This window comes from Mus musculus, chromosome 11 (assembly GCF_000001635.26).
Source record: "Mus musculus strain C57BL/6J chromosome 11, GRCm38.p6 C57BL/6J".
In the NCBI taxonomy this organism is placed as follows: Eukaryota; Metazoa; Chordata; class Mammalia; order Rodentia; family Muridae; genus Mus; species Mus musculus.
Window position 1 is genome coordinate 118,886,835 of NC_000077.6, and position 18,171 is coordinate 118,905,005.

Sequence of the window (18,171 nt, forward strand, 5' to 3'; positions counted from 1 at the left end):
AGGCAAGAAACCCATCTCAACAATCAAGATGGAGGGTTCCTGAGGCTGCCTAAGGCTGCACCTGCATGCACACAGGGACACAGGCACACAGGCACACAGGGGCACATGCACACAGGTACAGGTACACAGACACAGGCACACAGGCACACAGACTCAGGCACAAAGGCACACAGGCACACAGGCACACAGGGGCACATGCACACAGGTACAGGTACATAGACACAGGCACACAGGCACACAGACTCAGGCACACAGGCACAGACAGGCACACAAGTACAGACACACAGGTACACAGGCACACAGGCACAGGCACATAGGCACACAGGTACAGGCATACAAGCACATAGGCACACAGGTACAGGCACACAGACACACAAGTATAGTCACACAGGCACACAGGTACAGGTATACAAGCACACAGACATACCAGTAGACTCACACAAACACACATAGGCACACAGGTACATAGGCACACAGGCACACAGGCACACAGGTACCCAGGCACACAGGCACACAGGCACACAGGTACACAGGCAAACAGGCACACAGGTACAGGCATACAAGCACACAGGCACACAGGTACAGGCACACAGACACACAAGTATAGTCACACAGGCACACAGGTACAGGTATACAAGCACACAGGCACACAGACACACATATACAGGCACATAGACACATAGGTACAGGCACAGGGACACAGGTATACAGGTACAGGCACACAGGTACAGGCACACTGGCACAGGCACACAGGCATACAGGTACATAGATACACACACACAAACACCAAAGTTCAAGAGTAAAGATACCAGCAGTTAGATTATGGTTATTGTCAAAGTTTTGCTCTTGTATGACATTGTTCTTCTGACTGTGCCTCACTGAAGAGTCAAGTTGAAAGCCATGCCTGGTAGTGCACATCTGTAACCCCATCTTTAACTCCACCTGTAACCACATTTGTAACCCTAACTGTATTCCCATTTATAATCCCTTTTGTAACCTCACCTGTAATCCCACCCACAACCCCACCTGTTACCCCATTTGTAACCTCACCTGTAATCCCACCTGTAACCTCACCTGTAACCCCACCTGTAATCCCACCTGTAACCCCACCTGTAATCCCACCTGTATCCCCACCTGTAATCCCACCTGTATCCCAACCTGTAATCCCACCTGTATCCCCACCTGTAATCCCACCTGTATCCCAACCTGTAATCCCACCTGTAACCCCATCAATAACCCCACCCATAAACCCACCTGTAATTTTGCCTATAACCTCACCCCTAAACCCAGTATTTAGGAGGTGGGGACAAGGAGATTAGAATTTAAGACAAACCTTGGTTACATGGAAAGATTGATGCAAGCCCTGGCTAAATGAAATCCTGTATCAAAAACTCAAAAAAATTAAATAAATCAGACCGCATATACATAAAAAACAATAAAGAAGATATATATAGTATATCTAGGGCTATCTGAGACACCTGGATGACTTGGAGTGACCCCACCCCACCCCACCCCACACCATGACTGAGAATGGACTATTTGCTCAGGCTGTCAGCTTCTTGCTTCCTTCCCTGTCATTAGACAGGTGACTGTTGTTTTATTCACCCTTGACACTTCTCCGACCACTGTGGCTGGCACCCCAAGAAATGAGCTTAGGCTTTGGAACCTCATGCTGAGCCTCATCTCCACCCACCTTGTCCTGAGCTCTGACCGGTAGCCACCAGCTCAGCATCGCAGACCGTGGGTGCCAGAGGCCAGAAGCCAGGTCCCAAGGCTCATTCCACAGGGCGGCTCCTTCACAAGTTCAGAGAGGCTGCTTCTCCCTGCTGGCCACAGCCCTTGAGCAGTCTCTGGCTAAAGGCCATCTCTCCTTTCCTCTATGTATCTCCGTGTCCCTCTGCCCCCTTTTGAGAAGGACGCATCCCACTGACAGCCTCTTTGACTTTCGTCACATGCTTCCAAATAAACTCACATTCAAAGCAACTAGGGTTAGGGCTCCAACACATCTCTCGGGGAACACTTCAAGTGACCACCGCCCTCTCTCCTCCCAGTGTTCCCCAGCCCCAGTGCCTGGAAGTGCCAGCTCTTCATGTGCTTCTCGGGAAACCAGGGACAGGAGCTGAGCACCTAATGTCCTTACACAGAATCTCCCATTTTCTCTCTTCTCCCTGCCTCTTCTTCCTCCTTCCATTCCCTAGCCAGTCCACCCAAATCTCTGTCCATCCAGGTCATAGTGGGAGAGAAGGAAGGGGAGAGATGCAAGGAGAACAGGGGAAGAGAGGGGTGGGAGAAAAGCGGGGAAGAAAGAGGGGAGCATGGGGAGGCAGGAGGAGGGGACCACAGGAACAAGGGGACAGGGCACATGGTTCCTGGAAGAATGAAGGGTTGGGGCTATGAGGAGCCAAGGGAGAAGTATGGGCTTGGAAGTGACTTCTGGTCACTTTAATTTGTCTTACCTTGGCCCCTCCCCACAAAGCCATACCTATTCCTGTTCCTCAGAGCAAGGGCCTACAGAAGAGAGACCCAGGACAGACACACCCAGGCTCATCACTTAGAAGGTAAAGAGGAGAACAGTTTAGAAGCAACACCAGGGTGAAAGGGCTGAGCCGTCCCTCCCGGGGACTGTGGGAGCCGGGAGGCTTGGGAGGACCTCTGTTTGTTCAGGAGGCAAATGAATACCTGTGCCAAACCCGCTTTCCACACACACAGAAGTAAGCTTCCAAAATCAGTCATTGCCAAGTTGGTGGCTGCCCTCCCAGCCCCTCAGCTGGAAAAGTACACAGTAGTATCTGACAGACAGCTATGGTCCAGGGTTGTCTACCTCGTGGAACCTCCCAGCTAGTGTGGGACAGGAGACTGTTCCTCCAGGAAGGAAGGCTTGAGGTCACGGTGAAGGTCACTTGTGAGGAGGCACACTGCAGGTGGAGCAGGTTCAGGCTGTCCACCTGTCTCACCAGATGCTCTGTGCCTGGCCCTCAGAGTCCACTGATCCTTTCTAACTAGAAGAGACGTAAAACACCAGGAATATTGGCACATCCCTGAGAGAAAATGTCTCTTTGTAGACCAGCTCTATCTGAGAGAGAAGGACATCAGGGACATGGCCCAAATCTCGGGGCCATCTTTAAAAAGCCTCTGGGAGCTCAAGGCCGCAAGTGGCTTGCTAGACCCAACTAGGCATTCAGCCTTCCACAGCACAGACATTCAGTGAGCAGCTTGCCTGTGCACGACCCCCATCACCACCTTTCCCTCACAGACACATATCCCTTCTGATACCTGAGATGGCATCCTTCAAGAATCTGCCATGCTACTGAGGCCTGTGGGAACAGGAAGCTGTCCTCTGTCTTTCTTGTTCTAGAAGCAAGGCACCCAGGAAAGCGACCCCCCCCCCATGAGTGAAGATCTGGGAGACACCCAGAGACCCTGGGGGCTGGATATCCAGTGACACATGCCCCCCCCCCCCCAGAAGCTCAGGTATATCTAGGGACCAGGGCTCTAGAAGTCATTGCTGGAGTGAGCTCATCTGTTTGGGGGCTTCCTCTGGCTTGCTTGGGTACCACAAGCAATCTGTCAGTGCAGTCCTCTAGAGGACAGAAGCACACCACCTCCAGGACTGTCCCACACTAGACAGAAGAGCTGTGTGCAGCCACTTTTCTCTAGTCTATTCACCCAAAGGGCAGAAAACACCATAACAGCAAAGACCACTGCTGTGAGGCCCGGTGGGGAAAAGCAGGTAGCTGTCTTGCACCTCCATGCCTGCCCCCACCCTCGACTTCCTGTTTCTCACTGAGGAATACCTAGAGAGAGGCACCCACAGCCATGGCACATCTAGAATGCTCTCACAGGCAGGAACCTTAGATGGAATTAAGCAGCCATTCTGTCTGCTCTCACTCCCGCTACCCTCAATGCTTCCTGGCTCTTGCCTACTCTTGCCCCCCATTACACTCCTGGTCCCATGCTCCTCCCCCAACACTCCCCCATCCCCCACCCCCGCTTACCCTGAGAGTCCCACCCACAGCCGGCTCTGCAGGAGCCACTGCCTGCTAAGTTGGACATATAGAGATGTGAACCAGTGACAGACACCAGGCCTTGGGGTGACTCCCAGACAACCCACGTGGAGAATCACCATGACTCTCAGATAACAGGAGGTGGGCAGTGCTCAGAGGAGGAGCCCAAGGTTCTGAGTCAGGGACACTTAAGGAGGACCTCATGTGTTGGCAGTACACCTTGGCAGGCCCCGCACACTGCTATCCCTGCTCCTGGATTAACCAGACTGCATAGCCTGCGCTGTTCCTGCCCAAGCATAGGACGACCCCTGCCTGCCCTGCTACCAAAGCTCGCTTTCTGCTTCCCCTCCGCTCTTTTGTTCACACCAGGTCTCCATTGTTTCTGAACACCGGCTTCTTCACGCGTGCGTGTTCGCACATGCGTGTCAAGTTTTATTCCGATCCTTAAATGAGGTCTTGGCTGAGAATCTACGATTCCCCGGTGGCCTCAATCTTGCAGAGATTGCTTTTTTAACGCTGTTAGGCCTTAATTCCAACAGGCTTCTTCTCCATTACCGAACCGGGTCAGTTTGCCCTGACACGGCCAGAAAATCTCCCATCGAGCGGGGAGAGGGCCTGGGAGGGAAGGCGCGGGAGCTGGGAGAGCCGAGCTCGGAACCCTCCCTTAATTCGATGAGATTCCGGAATGATCTAATTTCTGGGAGCAAGCGTGCCCTGATTACTGCGGATAACTTCATGATGTGATTCAGTCTCCGGCAAACACTCGTTTTCTTTTCTGCGTCTGGGTTTTCAAGCGACGGGATGGGGATGGCTGGTACACAGACTCTCATCGCACCTGGCTCAGGTTCAGATCCCGGACGTGAACAGAAGGTCATCTTTCCTGGCCCGGTGCCTGTCCCACCATGGCAGGTCCGGTCTTGAGGGCCAGGAAAGGAAATTGAGAGAGGACAGAAGTAGCAAGCTCCCGGACATAAACCAGTTCCCTGCAGAACCCCAGGGCTCCAAGGCGGAGCACCTCAGAATCCATCCATCAACCCTCCTCCTTAGTCAGCAGCTTTGAGGTTCACAGGACAGAGAGGAAGCAGGGGGTGGGGGAAAATTCTCTGTTCACATCCCCAGGACCAAAGTCCCCTCTCACATCCCCGAAACACAAAACAGCAGATACAACAGAGAGGTCGGGGCCATGGCCCTCTGCCCGCTTCTTGTTGAGAGTGGAAGGGATGGTGGAGCCTAAGCACTGAGACCATGCCAGAGCATCGTGAGGAGATTGCTTAGACTGTAAAATCTGACTCAAAAGCATGAGGTCCAGAGTTCAAGACCCATATACCATGCAAAATGGCAGGCCTGATGGCATGTACCTGTAATCCCAAAAACAGAGAGGTAGAGACCAGAGGATCCCTGGCATTTGATATTCAGATACTCTGGTCTGATCAGTGAGACCAGGATCAATGACAGATGTTGTATCAAAGGAAGTAGATGATATTCATGAGAATGACACCAGAGTCACCCCCAGACCTCCACATGATTAAGCACACATGTACACACACATGCACAAACACCACCACACAGTTTTAAAACTGTGAGAGCATTAAAGACTAAAAGAAGAGACCTAGAGGTAAAACTGACATTCTAGAAGGTTCTGCGTAGAGCTGTGTAGAGAATAGGATGCAGGCAGCAGGATCCTGGAGAGGGCGGAGAGGGAAATAGCCTGTGGGGCCAGCATTTAGTGGGTGAGCCAAGTCGAGCAACCAGGAGCAGGCCCTCTCATTTTCTGGGTGAGATAGTAAATATTAACCAGGTGTCAAGCAGGTGTTCAGCAGGTGTCAGCCAGGCCCTCTCCCACAGGCCAACCTTAACAAGCATCTGTATTAAGCCTCTGACTTCCTAAACATCAGTTACTGCTACTCAGGACAGAGAGGGAAACGGCCTGTGGGGCCAGCATTTAGTGGGTGAGCCAGTAAATGTTAACCCAGTTTTAGCCAGGTGTCAAACAGGTGTCAAACAGGCCTTCGAATTTACTGGACAGCTAGTAAATGTTAACCAGGTGTTGACCAGGTGTCAAGCAGGTGTCAAGCAGGTGTTCAGCAGGTGTCAGCCAGGCCCTCTCCCACAGGCCAACCTAACAAGCATCTGTGTTAAGCATCTGTGTTAAGCCTCTGACTTCAGCTTAGGAGCCTGCTTAAAGGGCACCGGGAGGGCCTCGCTCCAGTCGATGAGCCTGTGGGACCTGACAGAGCCTTTCTAGGAGGGCAGTGTGACAGCAGTCAGTGATTTAAATATAAAATATAAATGGATGTGGTATCTAGTGTTGGGGCTTTAGCCACTGAAGGTCATGCTTTAAGCTTTCAACCGAGGAACACTGTGTCCAGTCTCAGGTTCTGATGTCCAGAGGCCAGAGGGACAGTCAGTACCAGGTCTTCCCGGGAGACACCAGGAAGATCTCAGCGCTGCCATCCTTAGTCCACCTTGACAGCCCTCAGAACCACACCAGCACCTCCAGGGTTTCCACAAGCCATTCCTTCTAACCGTTGATGCCCTGTGGGTTTCACACACTACCAGAGGGTTTTTGCTCGCTGTGTCCCTGAAGAAGACACCAGGCTCTATAACATCAGCACATGTAATAATACATCCCACCCCCTCCAGAATAACAACTGCTACTGTTGTCTGGAGGTATCAGCCTGGAAGATAGAAACAGCACCCCCAAAACAAACAAACAAAAACAGATAAACAAAGACTGCCCAATGCAGCAACCAAGAGGTAAACTCAACTAGACCGTAAAGATCAAACACGGAGACATGTGGGCTCCCAGAGCAGATCCATCCTGCAGGCCTGGAGATCGTTTCTCTCACCTAGGCCTCCCTAACCCTAACCCTAACTCTGAGTGTCCCCAACTTGCTCACTTGGCATTGACCATGTACAGAGCACTACCAGGCCCAAATACAAGATGAATGCAGGACTACACACATTAATTCAAGGTCTGAATGTTAAAGCATGGAGACCACTAAGGCTTCCCTTTCATAAACGTCCTTCCACAGCTATCTATAGAAGCTGCACTAAGCCCACCGTACATACGAGGCCAGCATTCTGCCATACTTTGAACCCCACCCTATGGTGAACATAATCAAGCGGACAGACCATTGTGGGAGATAGTGTGCCAACCAGACAGTGAAGGCACGGGCCGGTCCCTCAGTGCACACATGCTGTGCATCCTGAAAACCTTCTCGGAGGGAGTGAAAAGCTATAGACCCTGGACTGTGGGGCAGCAGCATCTCAAATCATGCAAAAGCATAATGGTGAAGGCCGACCATTACGGAGACATCAGCAGTACATGCGCAGGCTAAATATAAATAGCATTGATTTGTCTGCCATCTTGAATTAGTCATTCAACTCCTGCACTCCGTCAGCATCAATAATCATGAGCGAGTCCCTGAAGAAAGGATGGCTGCAGTCAGTCCCATGGGTGTGCACCTAGAAATTCTGGAAAGCTTCCAGAACATTCTCAGCATCATCTTGAGCAATCCATAACCCTCTGGAGCAATCTGGAGCCTTCCAGAGCAACCCGGAACCCTACTAGCTCCTCCCTCTCCATCTGCTCCTCACTCCAAACCCAGGAAGGAGAGCAAGCTTACAGATAGACCCAAGAGGCCCTCCTCCTTGTAAGTGTTCCGCTGTTTGGCAGCTGATCTTGACTCCAGGATGATTTATAAACCCACTCCCAAGTTCTTGTGCAGGGATGACAGCAAGGAAGGTTATATGGTGGCTGCTCCATTTCCTTCCCAGACCAAAGATGCAAGGAGCTTCTGTATAGACCAGCAGGGGCCATGTCTTACAGCGGTCCTTCTCCAGGATCCATGACCCTTATCAGAAAGTTTTGGAATGCTGTAGCACCAGGCAGGGATCTGAAGTACACACACACACACACACACACCAGTAGATCCCCTGAGCCACTGAAATGGGAAGACCAGGGACAAGACATCCCACAGGGCCACCTGCCAGAGAGCCAGATAGTTCAGAGTTCAGAGGCCACAAATGGTCTCATTCGGCTCCCAGAATCTCACTAACACTGACTGTAGACCTTTGAAGGGCTCTGAAGATCCGCCATGGTTCCTGCCTGCTTGCTGCCTGCTAACAAGCTAAAGAGACAGGTGCACAAACACCCACCCAATCTGTCACCTTCCATTTTTCCCCACCAGTGCTGAATTCGGCTCCCAGAAAAGAGTGCTGAGGACAGTCACCCATAAGGAAGGCCCTGTGTGTCCTTCCTGCAGATGTCCTACATGGCTACTGCTGTGCATACAGCCACAAGTCACTGTAGAAGTCCAGACCTCCTTCCCGTTGCTATTGTCACTTACTTAGCATAACAAGCAGCTCCCATGATGCTCCGTGAGAGGTGTACAAGCCAGCTTGGGCCTCACTCTCCTACCTTCCAGCCACAGGACCTATACAACCCAATTGTTTCCTTCAGAAAATGCTGCCACCAAGATGGTGACACAAGAGAGTGTGTTCGCCACCTGCTTGCTGCTGAGGTGTCCCTGCTGAGGAGAAACAAGGCCAGCCCAAGGCGTAACAGGAGCCTGCTGGTACCTCAAGTTTGTGCTAGCAATGAGTGAGGGCTGGCTATTGAGCAGATGAGAGGTATACGGGTCTTCAGCAGACTGGAGAAGGCTTTCGGTACCTGGCCCTGCTCAGGGGTCAGAAACAAGAGTCACACCCCAAACCCCTCTGCAGTCCCCCATGTTACTGAGTGGCCTCAAAGCTCGGCATCAGCCCATGAGGAGGGATGAGATGCCCCAGCAGTGGTGTGGAGTAGAAAGACTAGAAGGTTCTTTGCACAGGAGACCCCAGGAAGGCCCTCATTTGTCACCTAAGTCCCCCTACCTGGAATGTGTCCCCTGGCTCCACCTGGTGCGCCCACTATCACACCACCCTGCTGAGTGTCCCACATGGGCTGGAAAGAAAATCAGCTTCACCAAGTGGTCAACAGGAAACCCCACCACCACCGCCACGAAACTACAGAGTCCCCAGTCCAAAAGTGACCAGCCACTCAGCCTTTCAGGGGAATAGGCAACCTGACTCCATGACATGGCACATGGGTGAAGACTGTCTGTACCTGGCCTCTTCTCCATGTGGCTGGTCACATAGGTATTGTGTGTGATATATGAGCATATATAGGAATATGCTTACACAATATAAATATCCTGGGCTCCCGCACTGAACTTCAGCAGAGAGGATCATGGTGAAATCTCATGCAGGAAGAAGCCAAGCCAAAGGGGTCCTGGTTGGCTTCCTGTTCTGCCCCGGAAAGGCCTTGTCAAAGAGCACTGGCTCAGCACAGCTGCATAGCAGGCCTGCTGGAGCGAGCCAACAGGTGTGGGGTGCCTCGGGTACTATTGCCCCAGCAGGTATAATCAGGTGCCAGCAAGCGGAGTACTGAGGTACAAAGCCAACAGAGACAGCCTCACATAGGCACGTCGCCCTCTTGTTAAAGGCCTTAACTTAGTTCTCCTGGCTATAATTATTTTAGCGTGGGAGATCAGTTCTGTCTCCAGAATCTCACACTCCAAGGTCCTGGAAAATCCCCATTCTCCAGTTCCTTCCCTCCGTGCAAGAGCTGAGCAGGGACAGATGAAGGGGGCCTGGATGAAAGGCTTAATTCCTACCCGATGGCTTCCCTCAGAGCAGGAGAGACCCGGCCGCTGCACGGGCCTTTCGAGTAACCATGGTAACTTGGGGGAGCTTAAAACAATAAGTTTCTGAGTTTGGGGTTATCCAGTGCTTCCGTGGCTAGGTGCCAGCTTTCCTTAAGATAACAGAGCCCCCCAAGTAACACTTTCGGGAGCACCGAGGGGACAGTATACAAGGAACAGCCTCTACCTGCTCCCCACCATGCCTTCAGCAGTGTCTTACCTTGAGTACACACACACACACACACACACACACACACACACACACACCAAAAATAAAAACAAAGAAACAAAACGACAACAGGCTCCTGGGCTGGGGATATCCATGAAGTGTCTGCCCAGCATGCATGAAGCCTTAGGTTCAATACTTAGCAACATATCACCCAGGCTTGCTGGCACATGCTTGTCAAGCTAGGGCATGGAAGGCAGAGGGAGGAGGATCCAAAGTTCAAGGCCATCCTCAGCTACAACTCCAGTTGGAGAGTTGACTGGTGTATCAAACTGTAAAAATAAATTAGTTAAATCAATAAATCAACATACATGCATACATCATGCATACTTATATACATATTAAAAGATTCAAGAGGTCACTGGAAGTGTTCAAGTGGGCTCAGTGACATCAGTGTGAGCCACTGTCCCAGGACCACCCTCTTTGAGCAGGGGACAACAGTAAGAAGGACACCCTCCCTCCCGCCTGTGGCTGGCTACACCTCCCAAGGCCACATACCCGTAAGTGTGCACACTGCCATCTGTCACAAGAGAAACTGTCAGAGCAGGCAGCACTGCACACTGAAGTACGACCTCCTCAGTGGCTGTGGTGTCCGTGGCTGGACAATGGCAGGCCCAGCCCACCCCGTCTGCGCCCTGCACAATGCTGAGTTTATTGCACACCAACCTTAGGAGACAGAACAGCCTGTGTCATGGCTGCTTCGATGGCCAAGGCTGGGGCTGTGAAAAGCGGAAGGATTTTTTTTCAGGGAAGAAAAATCCTACATGGCCCTTTCAGCCTTTCGGCGCACATAATTGTAGTATCCAAGTTAATGAAAGGCCTGGCCTGCTGGCTGGCTGAATAAGCACTAATGCCACGGCCCGGGCCTCACGGGGAGCAGTTCCATCTCCGAGTGGAAATCAGACCACAGTGGGGTGGTGGCGGGAGGGGCGGTGGAAGAGGAGGGAAACACACGGAATAAAGAGCTCTTCCAGGAACGACAAGTCTCCCACGCGGGATCATATTGGTAATTAGCCAGTGGGAGGCCCGCAGAGTGCTGGCATCTCCTCACCACAAAGACAAAGTTTCCTTGAGGAACCTGCCAGCATCTTCAAGGTACTGAAATAACACACAGAACAAATGGAGAAGAATGACTATAGGGTTTGGTGGCTGCTTAGAAGGCTGGCGGCTGGCGGGCTCACGGAAGGCCAGACACGCAGAGAGGTCAAAGGGGCCCAAGAGATGGACTGCCACATATATGGACACACACGATATGATGTATGTGCACACATGCGGGTGCAGGAACGCACAAGAGATCGTAAACATGCACATGTGCGGTGCCCCCACAAGCAGGATGCATGTCCTCACATCTGCACACACACACACACATATGTGTGCCTTTACACACCTAGCCACACACATATACCCTGGAGTTGTGGTTTCGTATTGGCCAGGTGCAGAGAATCCTGGAAATCTCCCTGAGTCCGCCAGCGTGAACCATATTAGTAAGAAGACACGGGATCTCCAGGCCCCGACTCTGGTAGAGTTCAGAGCATGACAGCTTCCCTCACAGTCTCTTCTGGAATCTTCCACCCCATGCCAATGGAGGATCCTGCTTAAAGGCCCTGGGATGCAGTCTAGCAGGGCTGTCTAAGTGGAGGTGACGGATTTATTCCAACCGTCCTGCCTCTTAACAACCTCTCTCTCCTCCAAGCCTGCACAGCTTTAATTGTCCATCAGGCAGGTCAGAGCAGAGCTGTAAATCTTTCCTCCCGGCTGCTTGACCTCCAACGGCCGCCCCTCACCAGATCTCACCTGGAAAGCTGGCTTCGAAGCACAGAGAAGGAAATGGAGAGGAGGCTTCAGAGGTCACAGACCGGGGCAGGGGTCACAGATGGGGGGAGCACAGCAGGGGGGGGTCACAGGCAGGAAGGGGACTTAAGGCTGAGCTCTGCTGCTGTAACTTAAGATGCTGCAGAGCAACTCTGCAGCTGGAGTCTGTCGGGACCTCTGCTTCCAGGGCACTGGCTGGATACGGCTGGTGCAGTGCCCTTCGAACAGTCCAAAGAACACTGGGCCTTGGGGCACCCCAAGTTCCCTTGGCTAGCTGCAAAGCTGAACAGTCTAGAAGGGAAATGCTGGCAAAGGAGCTTTCCCTGCGCTCCTGGTGTGGTGGGGCCTGACACGATCCAAGGACCTTTCGGGTGTGTCTAGAGAGCCGAGCACCTGGAAGCTCAGCCAACGCAGAGTCTGACGCTCGCCTCTCTCCCTCCAACAGCCCAGATATCTTCTGTAATTCCAATATACGTTAATGTGTCTCAACGTGCTGAGCTGTGGATGACTACCCAGACTCACTTCTCGACTTCATTTTCTAGCACTGATTCAGTTTACGGAAAACCATCCTTGGGGCTTGCGGTTTCCAAGGTAGATCTTGTGTGTCTCCTTCATGGGATTTGAGGGAAACATACCAAGGAATGGGGAGAGATTTGTTTCCTGGAAGACGGGCAGGCTGATGGAGAATGGAAATCAGCCTGAAGGAGGGGCACCTTCAACGTACAAAACCCGATCTCACCGCTTAGCCCTGTCTGCTCTGAGGAGATCTCAATTTCAAAGTGGAAGTTGGTCTTTAGGGCTGGTGCCCCTGTGACATCCCTACTGCTGAAGTACGGATGGGGCAGGAAAGCTAAGGCCAGCCATCACAGAGATGAAACTAGACCTGCATTTTCTAATTTAAGGCAACTAGTCTGAAGTCCCTGCCAAGGTGTGGTACACAGTCAAAAGGATGTAGGGTCCCTGTTTGTTCTTGATTTTAAAAAAATGTGTATCTGTGTACATGCCTAAGTGTGTTCAATCCAAGAAACAACTTGGGGCATCCTCCTCTGTGCCACTGCCTGTCGCCTTTGAAAGGGGGGTCTCCCATTGCCCTGGAGTCCACCAGTTAGGCTAGAATGACCAGCCAGTAAGCCTGAGGGTCCTCCTGTCTCATCTCCCCACTGCTGGAATTGCAACTGCCTGCCACCATGTCCAGGCTCTTACATGCCTCTCTGGGGTTCGATCTTGGGACCCCATGCTTGCACAGCAAGTGCCTTGCCAGCTGAGCCACCTCTCCAGCCTCTCTCTGCCTCTCCTAGGTGTCCTAGGATGAGGTGCGGAGTGAGAAAGAGAAGTAGACACGCTGGCAGACAGCCCTCTTGACAGTCGTCTCAGACCCAGAAACCGGAGCTTTATAGATCAGGGAAAGAACAGTGCCCCCACCAACAAACACATCGTCCGTCGGCACCGTCCGGCTTTCGTCCCTCTCTCCCGGGCACCACTGAAGGCATGCAGCTGTCTCGGTATCAAGCGAGCTGCCTTGTGGGCTGTCAAGGAGTGTTGATTGCAATACTGTGCCGATGACAACCATAATTCTCACCTTAAGTTCCTCTGGTACTTCTCTTTCCTGCTAAGATTCCAAAGTGCTTGACTAATGTACCCTCGGATAGCACCGCCTCGAGGCCCCATTACAGGCCCTTAGAGGGAATGCAGGAGGAAGCCTGAGATCCCGTGCCCACCCGCCGTGCACCAACAGCCTGTGTAGGCAACCCCTGTGGGCCTGCTTCCCCCTCGCCTGTCCCTGCATTAGCCATCCCCCCGCCCAGCTGAGCTTAATGGTATCTTCTCAGTGAGGGAGAGTCAATAACTTAGAGAGGCGGGCAGGCTCTCTGTTTATTTCTAATGGGTCTCTCAGAGCTACGCCTTGCTTTTTCATGGGCTGAGTCCTGAGACCCTGAAAACATCTCCATGCTGTGGGAGGGGGGAAGTGGATTCCCTCGGCTTGGGAGGAAATGTCTTAGCAGCGACTCATGGGCTCAGGAGTCCAAGATGATGGGGATAGTGGCCATACTCTATCTTTCTCCCATCTCGCCATGACCGGCAGCACCCTTTCTCCATAAAAAGCCAAAACACCTTCTTCCCTACCAGCTTCAAAGGTGGTTTTCTTGATCCCCATCAGGAGTAGAGACCTGAGGTATAACCAGAGGACATACCAGGGTCAGGCAGGAGCCTAACCTCTTGGGCAGCATGTCCAAAGTGACCCTTAATGCGCAGGTCTTCGGACGGGACCTCATATCTCCTGCCCAGCCACAGGGTGCTCCTGAGTATGAGCTGCTAGGCTCGAACCTGGAGACACCCACACCCTTAGATCACCAGAACAAGGAAGGGTCGCCCAACATCTCCACCTCACCTATACCGTAACTCCGAGCATCCTATGCGAGCACCTGGAAGGTCACCCGGAGCTACTTTAAAACAGCCTCATCTTGTAATCAGGAAATAACTCTGAAGCCACTCCTTCATCCCTCATGAGGCCTGGCTCTTCTGTCTCCACAAAAGCAGGCGCCTCCTGCACAGAGGTGGGTGGTGACGCCAGTCTACACCCATGGTCCTGCTGCGGGCCATGTCTCAGCTGAGCACCAGTGGCCTCAGAGATTACCATGTGTAATGTGGTTGATAATCTTGTGTCCCCTCCTATAACAGGCATGTGTGTGGCTGTGGGTGCAAGCCATGTGTAGGCTGATGTCTAGATCATTCTTCCACCTTATTCACTGAGCCAGGGTCTCTCATTCAAACCCAGAGTTCACCAATATGGCTAGTCTCCATAGTCAGTTTCTGAGGACCACCTACCTCTGCCTTCCAAGGCTGGAATTACAGCAGGCTACCATATCGACCCAGAATCTCACATGTGTTCTGAGGGTCTGAACCCTGATCCTCACTCTTGCACAGCGAGTACTTTACCCACTGAGTCAACATAACTCTCCAGCCCAACAGGCGAGTTTTGGAGCGGCCTAACCATCCAACCTCAAGGGCAGGGCCATTAGTTCACTACTGAGGCTAACAGAATAAAGGGTCAGACGACGCCTTCAGGAATGTGGGCAGTCAGTGGCATTGGGACACTAGTGGAGCTCATTGGTGGCCTCGCAAGGGCCTCATTCACACTGAGATGAAAGCACCATCCCCCCCTTTCCTCTCTCACCTACGGTCTCACAGGGATGGCAATTTAGGATCTGTACAGTGTGTGGCAACCTCCTGCGAACTATTAAGAGGTCACCCTGAACAGCTGGGAGTGGGGTTCCCTGGCAGAAGATTTGTCTGGCATATGTAAGGCCCATGCTCCACCCAGCATGGCAAATTATTATCGTTATTATTATTGTTATTATTGTTTATTATTATTATTATTATGTTTTAAGTCATCCTGATGCTTCTCTGATGGAACAGTGTGCGCAAGAGTCTCTCTCTGCTGCAACCATCAACAACAAAACGGGATGAAAGGCAGGAGTCACCTCAATTCAGACCCTGAGGTGGCACCTAATTCCAGGAACAAAAAAATAGAATTTTCACCAGGAGGTGGTGGCACATGCCTTTAATCCCAGCACCCTGGAGACAGAGGTGGGTGTATCTGTGAGTTTGAGACCAGCCTGGTCTACAAAGTGAGTTCCAGCACACCCAGGACTACACACACACACACACACACACACAAGTCTTGAAAAACAAAACAAACAAAACAAAAGGTAGAATTTCTTCCTCCCCCTCTTTAATATAGTGAGCAAACCGCCTATCTGAACTCAGTAAGGATTTTAAATTATTAAAGTTTAGTGAGAAAATATTTGTTTATTTTTATTATCTTTAATGATGCATATATGTGGGGACATGAGTATGTGTCTATGGATGCCCACGAAGCACAGGGGTATCTGATACCCCTAGAACAGGAAGTATAGGCAGGTGTGGGCTGCCTGACATGTGTTCTAGGAACTGAACTCAGGTCATCTGCAAGAGCAGAATTCATTCTTAACTGCTGAGCTATTTCTCCTGCCCTAAGAAAGCATTTCTAAGTGCAAATCTTGTCTCAAAATGAATCCATCTTTTAAAAATTATTATTTTATGTATATGGATGTTTTGCCTGTATATGTTTGTGCACCGTATGTGTACAGTCCTCTTCAAGGCCAGAAGAGGGCATTGGATCCCCTGGGACTGGAGTTACAGACAGCATGAGCCACCATGCAGGTTCTGGGAATCGAACTCTGGTCCACTAGAAGATTAGCCAGTGCTCTTCTACTAAGCCATCTCTCCAGCCCCCTGACTCTGTCCTTCTTAAAAACACATGTGAAGCTCATGTCTTTGGGCTTCAGTGGGTTTTATAGAGAGCCTCATCTGAAGAGCAGCCAGCTTGTCTGTCCTCATTTCCCTTGCCTGAGAGAAAATGCTTCTGGTTCAAGGCCCAGTGCATGAAGCACTATTTTCCCAGTACTTAAGATGTGCATTCTGAAAGCAGTGGGGACAGCTACCCCTGCTGCCTTCATCCTGGTAACAGGGACAGGGGGACATCAGTGAGCAGAGCCACAGCCCTTGGTATCTGAGGTGCTCACAGTCAGAAATCTGAATGGATCTTGGGTCTGCGTGCAACTGTCTCATATGCCCAGCAGTGAGAAACCTAGTTTGCTAGTGTGAGGTCACACATAGGGAGATTTTAAAGTGAGACCAGGTGCCTTTGAAAAAAAAGGCACCCAGGTCAGTTCCCCATCCCCCACCGTATCAAGGGAATCCACAGAGAGATGGAGGTAGCGCCTGTCTGGACGCAGGCAGTTTCTTTACCTGTAAACAGGACTGGTTTCTAAGAAAAGGTATGTGGTGGCTTTCAAAGAGTTGTTCCCCATCTGACTACTCGGTCCCCAGTCGATGGCACTGTTTGGGAAGGTTCAGGAGGTGTGCCCTTGTTGGAGGAACTATGTCATAGAGGGTAGGTTTCCAGAGTCTAACAACTCTTCTCTGCTTTGTGCTTACAGCCCGTGATGAAAGCCCTCCGCTTCCTGCTCCTGCCTCCAAGCCTTTGCTACACCTTCCTGGACTCGGTAACTCCAGATAAACTCATCTTTCTACAAGTTACCTTTGCCGTGGTGCTTACCACAGCCAGACAAACATCACTAACAGAGGTTGCAGCAGAGATGGCCTACCAACTCATGAGGTGGTGGCATTCCCATCCAGGCAGCAGACTAACTGCCAACCGAGACCAAACACACAGGAGCGTGTAGTGAGAAAAGCCGCTATCCACCGTGCTCCTGTCCCTGAGACCCCGGTGAAAGGTCTCAGTCCGTACAAGGAGCAAAGCCGTAAGTGGGCAAAACAGTTCTAGAAATGTGCACTGGATACTTCGGCTAGGAATGTGCCCTGACCTGAGATAATGGGATCTGGAAGAAGAACTGGGAATAAGACTCTTTTGCTTCCTGGCCTAACAGGAAACTGAAGACACCCCCCCCCCACTCAGTGAGTTGGTGTAACAAGGGATAGCAGAAGCCTCTCTCTCTCTCTCTCTGACAGAGGAGGTAGAAGCAGGCTGTGGACTGTACAGGACTGGAGACTGGATACAAGAGAAGGTTTATGTCCATTTTTACTTGTAAGGAGGTTTCTGGAATCCACAGCTCCCTTCCTTGAGGGGGGGTGGGAGGGACTGACAAGGAAACTGCCCAGCTCGTCCTTTCTTTCTTCCACCCTCTGCCTTTTAGCCTCTGTGTCACAGCCTCCCTGCCAAGCAGTCAAGAGAGATGGCCAATGGAAGCTGGAGGGTACGGCAAACTTTCTCCTCAGACCTAGAACCAGCAGCAGTCAGATGGCATACAACCAAGGAAGCCAAGAGGCACAAGAGCCTAGGCCCCTCCCACAGACAGAGCTCTGTTTGGCTCTTGAAAAAAACACAGAGTTGAATACATTGTGTCTAAAGACTTCTTGGACTCGGATCCCACAGGAAGGCACCAGTTAAAACCTTGGCTTTCGCTGGGCAGTGGTGGCGCACGCCTTTAATCCCAGCACTTGAGAGGCAGAGACAGGTGGATTTCTGAGTTCGAGGACAGCCTGGTCTACAAACTGAGTTCCAGGACAGCCAGGGCTATACAGAGAAACCCTGTCTCGAAAAACCAAACCAAAAAAAAAAAAAAAAAAAAAAAAAAAAAAAAAGACCTTGACTTTCTTAGCACCAACTGTCAACTTGACATGAACCTAGAGTCACCTAGAAAGAGGGAACCTCAACTGAAAACTGCCCAGATCAGCTGACCCTATAGGTATGTCTACAGGGCTTTTCCTTAATTGACACCGAAGTACCCAGCCCATTGTTGGGAATTCCCCTCTGCAGGTGGTTCTGGGCTATATAAGAAAGGCAGCTGAGCAAGCCAGAGGTAGCAGGCAGCATTCCTCCATGGTTTCTTCTGAGTTCCTGCCTCAGCTTCCCTCAATGGTAGATGTAATAAACTTC

The 18,171-nt window shown here is 51.4% G+C and overlaps 1 protein-coding gene across 19 annotated transcripts in view; it reads right to left on the minus strand.

Moving 5' to 3' along the window:
- The window catches only part of Rbfox3 (RNA binding protein, fox-1 homolog (C. elegans) 3), a 421,838-nt gene that overhangs the window by 397,075 nt on the left and 6,592 nt on the right, over nt 1-18,171 (minus strand). The window contains exon 1 of one of the 19 annotated variants that reach the window (XM_006533725.4): nt 1,694-17,729. The exons of the other annotated variants lie outside the window; for them this stretch is intronic. The gene's annotated coding sequence lies outside the window, so the exon portion shown is untranslated. Of the gene's footprint in view, nt 1-1,693; nt 17,730-18,171 lie in introns of those variants that run through there. 19 annotated transcript variants of the gene reach the window in all.